The following is a 6,566-nucleotide window of genomic DNA, read 5'->3' as shown; positions in this document are numbered from 1 at the left end:
TTTACTCTTTGGTACCTGCCTCTTTTGTTTAGCCTTATGTTTGTGACATTTATCTAGCTGTTTCTATGCAGTTGTCATTTGTCCATTCGTATTGCTATTTAGAATTGCACTGTATAAATATGTTAGAATATTTTTATCCATTGTATTGTTAATGGGCATTTGGGAATTTCCAGGTTGCTTTTTGCTTTATGGCTAGTGCTGCTGTGAACATTCTAGTACCTAGAATGTGTTTGGAACATAGGGGCAGAGTTGCTGAGTTACCAGGTATGCACGTGTTCAGCTTTAGCAGATGCGGTTAAACACTTTTGTAAAGTGCTGCTGTACCAGTTTACATTCCTGCCAGTCATGTGTAAGAGTTCCACTTGTTCAATTCTGTTCCCAATTCTACTAACATGTGGGTTTTCTTCCTCACACCAAGCAATTCTGTGACATCAGCTGGGCCATCCATAATTCAACTCAGTTCTGACACTATCTCCTGGAGATAGCATCAGATCCCCAGGGGTTAGGGGCTGAGTCCTACAAGACTGCTCCTACCACCCATTCTCAAGTTCAGCGCTTCCGAAATGCTGACTAGAGACTGGAGGAGGTTGCCGTGCCCCCTCCTTGGTTTGATTAATTTTCTAGAGCAGCTTACAGAACTCAAAAAACATTTGTGTTGTCCAGTTTCTAAGTCATGGCAGACTCTTTGCAACCCCATAGATTGTAGCCCACTAGGCTCCTCTGTCCATGGTATTCTCCAGGCAAGAATATTGGAGTGGGTTGCCATACTCTCCTCCAGGGGATCTTCCTGACCCTGGGATTGAACCCTAGTCTCCTGTGTCTCTTGCATTGCAGGCAGATTCTTTACCTACTGAGCCACCAGGGAAGCCCCCCAAATATTTACTAACTAGATTATTGGTTCATAGTGAAAAGATTTAACTTAGGAACAGCCAGAGGGAGAGATAGAAAGGGTAAGGTGATATGGGGGAGCACACAGAACTAGCGTGTTCTGTGAGCGCTGCTCTCCCGGTACCTCTACATGTCCGCCATACAGAAGCTCCCTAAATTCAGTCCTTTTGAGCTTTTATGGAGATTTCATGACATAGGCCCAGTTGGTTAAATCTCTAGCCATTGGCGATTGAACCTAATCTGTAGCCTCTTTCCTCTCTCTGGAGGTCGGGGATAGGAGAGGGCAATAGGGATGGAGAATGGGACTGAAATGTCCAACTCTCTCATTACGTGTGGTTGCTTCCTCTGGGGACCAGCCCCCATCCTTTGGTGATCCCAGGCACTTTCCTAAAGTCACTTCAATAACATAACAGAAAACACCTGCATTCCTCTCATCCTGTGAAGTTCCAAGGATTGGAGAACTCTGTGCCAAGAACAGGACAAATATATATTACTTATTAAAAATTATGATATCACACTCACAAACATCAAACAAAGAGCACATTTCCCCTTTATCACCGCCAAACTGGCCTTCTGTGAGAAGCAGCCTGGTATAATGAAGGGGCTCTGGCCTTGAAATCGAAGACCTGGCTCTGCCAACCCTAACTGGCTGAGTTGTGTGCTCTTGACTTGTCTAAGCCTTAGCTTTCTTCTCTGTACAATGGGAATAATGGCCCTCGTCCTGCTTTTGGGACAGACACCAACTGGCATCAGAAGTGGTGGAATCTCCAGGCCGCTTTCGCCCAAGCCTGGCTCCCTACTTCCTGGGCACCGGCTGTACATGAGACAGAGATACACTCACCCACATGCCAGTCCTATGCCTGCTCCTGTCCTGGGTCATTTTCTTCCTTCAGTGGGATCTTGTGGATTCCTCCACCAGAAAGCTTCCCTGATCACCTCCATTTTTCTTCTTTATAACAGAAAGCCTAGACCGGAAAGAGCAAGGCTTGAACCCATTTGCCTTTGGCTGGCTCCACTGCTTGAGATCTAAGGCTGGTTTCCAGGCACAGGGCTGGAGACCTGGGGACTGCCTGCAGCATCTCTGGGGCACTTTGCAAACTGCTGCTTTTTGGTGCAGTGCTAGAGGAGGTCATCTGAATGTGGCAGCAGAGGAGGAATAGACAAGTTTTCTTTGCATTCTTAGAGCGGCCAAAGACAGATGCAAGCAACTGCCACATGCCTTTGTGTCAGTGAAGAAAACAGAACATCCCGCAAGCAGGACCCCCAAATCCCCCCAGAGAGCCCGCAGGAGGGGTGTGTTCCCACCCTTCTATTCCTCAGCTCACCTGTATGTTCCGACCTGGGCCAGGCTTAGGTTTAGAAGCTCTGCCCCTTGTCATCTGTAAGGAGGGATTGAGCATGGCACTGTGCAGGCCCTAAGTGGGGTTCTGAAGTGTGTCCTTGCCACAGATGCAGAGGGCCTTGTGGGGAAGCTGAAATACAGACACAAACAACTGAAAACTATGTTCCAGCAGAGGCCCAGATGGCCTTTAACTAGGAAAGTGAAGTCGCCCAGCCGTGTCTGACTCTTTGAGACCCCATGGACTGTAGCCCACCAGGCTCCTCAGTCCATGGAATTTTCCAGGCAAGAGTACTGGAGTGGGTTGCCATTTCCTTCTCCAGGGGATCTTCCCAACCCAGGGATTGAACCTGGGTCTCCTGCATTGCAGGCAGATGCTTTACTGTCTGAGCCACCAGGGAAATCCCAAAACCAGAAGGTGGATGGCTAATGGGGGTCAGCTAAGAGAGAGGAAAGAGCTCCAGGCCCAGGTTACAGCCTCAGTGCAGACACAGGGCTGGGACCTGGGCATGAATATGGGATGAATGATGAAAGCAGATGGTGGTTATACCACCAAGGGCCTTGAAAACCTGGCTGATGAGGTGAGATCTTATCCCATGGGTAACAGCCAGGGAGATCTGCAAGGAGATCAAACCAGTCAGCCCTAAAGGAAATCAATCCTGGATATGCACTAGAAGGACCAATGCTGAAATTGAAGGTCCAGTCCTCTGGCCACCTGATGAGACGAGCCAGCTCATTAGAAAAGACCCTAATACTCGGAAAGATTGAAGGCAAAAGGAGAATGAGGCAGCAGAGGATGAGATGGTAGGATGGCATCACTGACTCAATGGACATGAATTTGAGTCAACTGGGAGATAGTGGAGGACAGCCTGGTGTGCTGCAGTCCATGTGGTCACAAAGAGTCAGACATGACTGAACAATAGCAAAAAGGCCAGGGAGCTACTGGTGCTTTTGAGGGGGTGGGTACGGGGTGACATAATCAGAGGTGATCACACATGCTCACCTGTGGAAGACCCTGAGCCAACAGTCTTCCCAACTTGCTTCCACCATTTGAACGCCCTTCCTTAGGAAGACAAAGACTTTTCTGGCACCAAGAGGCCCTGCTAAAGGAAAAACTAGATATCAGTGCAAACTTTGATGTGATTAGCTACTCAACCTGTGTTCCTTAGACAGCTATGATTCCAGAGGCCAGGTCCAGACTATGTGCTTGTGAGACTTGTTCAGTCACTCACTTGTTGTTTAGTCACTTGATGACTTACTCATTGTTCAGTCATTCCAACTCTTTGTGACCCCATGGACTGCAGCATGCCAGGCTTCCCTGTCCTTCACCATCTCCCTGAGTTTGTGAGGCTGGGCGAAGGAAGTCTTTGTTAATCATTAGCCAGTGCCAGTCAGCATGCTCAGTGTTCTCTGTTCAATATCTCACTGTTTGTAACAGCTCTAGTAGAAAGGGCTTAGTCCTATTTCACAGATGAAGAAACTGAGGTCTGGGGCAGGCTAAATTATCCAGGCAGTGGCACACCCATGATGCCCCAGGCAAGGTGTGTGTGACTCCCTCCTCCACAAGTCTGGCGTGGAGGGAAGTCTGGGCCTAGTGCCTACTTGGTCCCAGTAGTACAGTCCCGGGGCCTCCAAATGCCCTTCCCCAAAGAGCTGCCCTGGTGATCTCCCCAGCTGAGTGCGCCTGCCCGAAGGTGCAGGGTTGCAGCCTTTTCACAGCACAACACAAGACGTCAACAGGAAGAGGGAAATTGTGTTCAAATGAGACACAATCTTCTTGATGTCCCTGGGGTCCTCCCCCGAAGGGAGCACTTTCTCAGTGTTTTATGCTTTTAAAAAATACTGCCACATAATTCTTGCAACTGCCAAGTTTGTGAAACAATATTCTCAGGACTGTCTTCAAATAGCGGACACTGGGTGTCATTTCACTCAAAGGGCTGGATTCTCTGACAACTCGTTCAACAAGCTCTTAAATATCTGCTATGGTTGATGTATGGCAAAAACCATCACAATATTGTCAAGTAATTATCCTCCAATTATAAGAAATAATTTTTTTTTAAAAGAAAGCCTATATAGCAAGGAAAAAAACACTCTGCTATGGGCCTAGCACCATGCTAGGATTTGAAACTCCATCTGGGTGTGCCATGGTCAGAGGGGAAGATGGACACTCTACAGGGTTAGAACAGTAGCAACAGAGGCCCGGGGTGAGCCATGATTAGCTCTTCAGTGATGGGCTGGGTAAGGTGGGAGGGAGGATTCAGGGCCTTCGTGGGGGATTCAGACAGGTAGGTGGCCTGGACCAGGCATTCAAGGAACATGGTTTTCTAGGATGGAGGTAAAGCGCGACAATGGGGAAGGGAATTGTGGTCTAAAGACTGGCTTGAGTGGAGAGGAGAGGACAAAGGACTAGGAGGTGTGGGAAAGTGAGATGGTCCTTGCGGATGGGCTGTGGGAGACAGCCTGTCCCACAGCAGTGCCCCTCCCAACGCCCTGCCTGAGTTCCCTTCACTCACAGCCTTACTCACAACCTTCATAGACTCTTGTGGTTTCCCACACAACCAAGTTGTTTCACACCTCTGAGCCTTCGCTCGCATTGTCCTCTCTTCCTAGGATGCCCCCATCCTCTTCCTCTTCTTCCTTTAAAGACACTGTTTGATGCTCAGCCTGGTCTTCACCTCCTCACAAACCTCAAACTGAGAGCCGTTCCTCCTTGGGCCCCATCCCTCCCTGGTCACGGGGTTGTTTGTTTTCTCATCTGGAAGAGAGTGTCTCCCTCCCTGGATGGTGAGTGACTTTGGGGAAGGAGTTGGGTGTTGGCCCCATAATGAGTCACGAGTGGAGCGATGGGAAACGAAAGAGCTGGGAAAATTCACAGCATCGATGATGTAGCTGTGTCCATACTCAAGCTTCAGTTTGTTCTGCCACCATGTAAAAGTCATCTATTTTTCATCAAAAGAGAAAATGAAATTAGAGAACCATCAATTCCTCTAATCTGTTTTCCTAAGCAGCGTTTAGACTCTGCCGTGGTATCTAGGGGGTCCTAAGGGACCATGACACTTTAGGCTTTCCCCGTCTATGTGTGAAGCCACCTCTTCTCTGAAGCCCCATCCTGGATGGTCCGGTCACAGATCTCTAAGCCACAGCTGGTCACCTCATGAAACCCAAGGGCCTTGGAGCTTCCTCTTATCTTCACATCTTTCAGTGAGACCCAGCATTCCCCAAACCCTGTCCCCGCTCTCTCTCCTCTAGCTCTCCACTTTCAGTTTCTCCGTTTCTTCCACAACCTTGACTCCACAGACCAGCTACATGTTCTTCTGAAACCTCCACCTCATTTTCCAAAATGGTAGCCCCAGGCCCACGCAGATATGTTCTGTTTTGCCTACAGTATCTTTCTTTTCACCACACTGCATGGCATGTGGAACTTCCCTGACCAGGGATCAAACCCCACCCCCTGTAGTGTAAGAGAGGAGTCTTAACCACTGGACCACCAGAGAAGTCCTTGCTGCGGTATCTTTTAAAAAGTTTAAATTAGTTGTTAAGTTGCCAGTCCAGGTTCGATGCACGATACTAGATGCTTGGGGCTGGTGCACTGGGAGGACCCAGAGGGCTGGTATGGGGAGGGAGGAGGGAGGAGGGCTCAGGATGGGGAATACATGTATACCTGTGGTGGAGTCATTTTGATATTTGGCAAAACTAATACAATTATGTAAAGTTTAAAAATAAAATAAAATTTAAAAAATAAAATAAAATAAATTAGTCGTTAAACATTTGAAAATCAACAGATTTGCATAAGTGAACTCATTTTACAATAATTTTTCAAGCTGTACGTTTAGAATTCATGCACTTTTCTATATCTATACTTCAATTAAAAATGTTGTTTTACTCTGCAGATTTCATATTCAAAATCCTGATTCCCATTTTTTCTTGAATACTTGGTAGGTCTGCCCTGCTGGATCTTTATTCTACATGAGCTCTGGCTGGCAGCTTCCTCCTTCACCAAAAACACCACTTCCCCCATTTTCCCGTAGTCTCCATCACTTCATTCCACTCACAGCCACTTTCCACTTCATTCCACTCACAGCCACTTTCCTCATTTGTGTTCCTGCCCCTAGGCTTGGCATTCGAGCCCGCTCTCTTTGTGTGCTCCAAACTCTTCTTTCTCAGTCTCCTGGATGTTCTGTGGGCACCTCAAACTCAGCACGTCATGATTGAACCCACATCCTTTCCCCCTGTGCCCTAAACCTCTCCCAGTCCTAAACGATAAAACATAGCCCACCCAGTCACCTGAGGCAAAGGCCCAGGTATCTCCGGGAGTCCTGCCTCTCTCTCATCCTACTAA

The sequence above is a fragment of the Bubalus kerabau genome, chromosome 19, assembly GCF_029407905.1.
Source record: "Bubalus kerabau isolate K-KA32 ecotype Philippines breed swamp buffalo chromosome 19, PCC_UOA_SB_1v2, whole genome shotgun sequence".
Classification (NCBI taxonomy): Eukaryota; Metazoa; Chordata; class Mammalia; order Artiodactyla; family Bovidae; genus Bubalus; species Bubalus kerabau.
Note: the sequence above shows the minus strand (reverse complement) of the source record.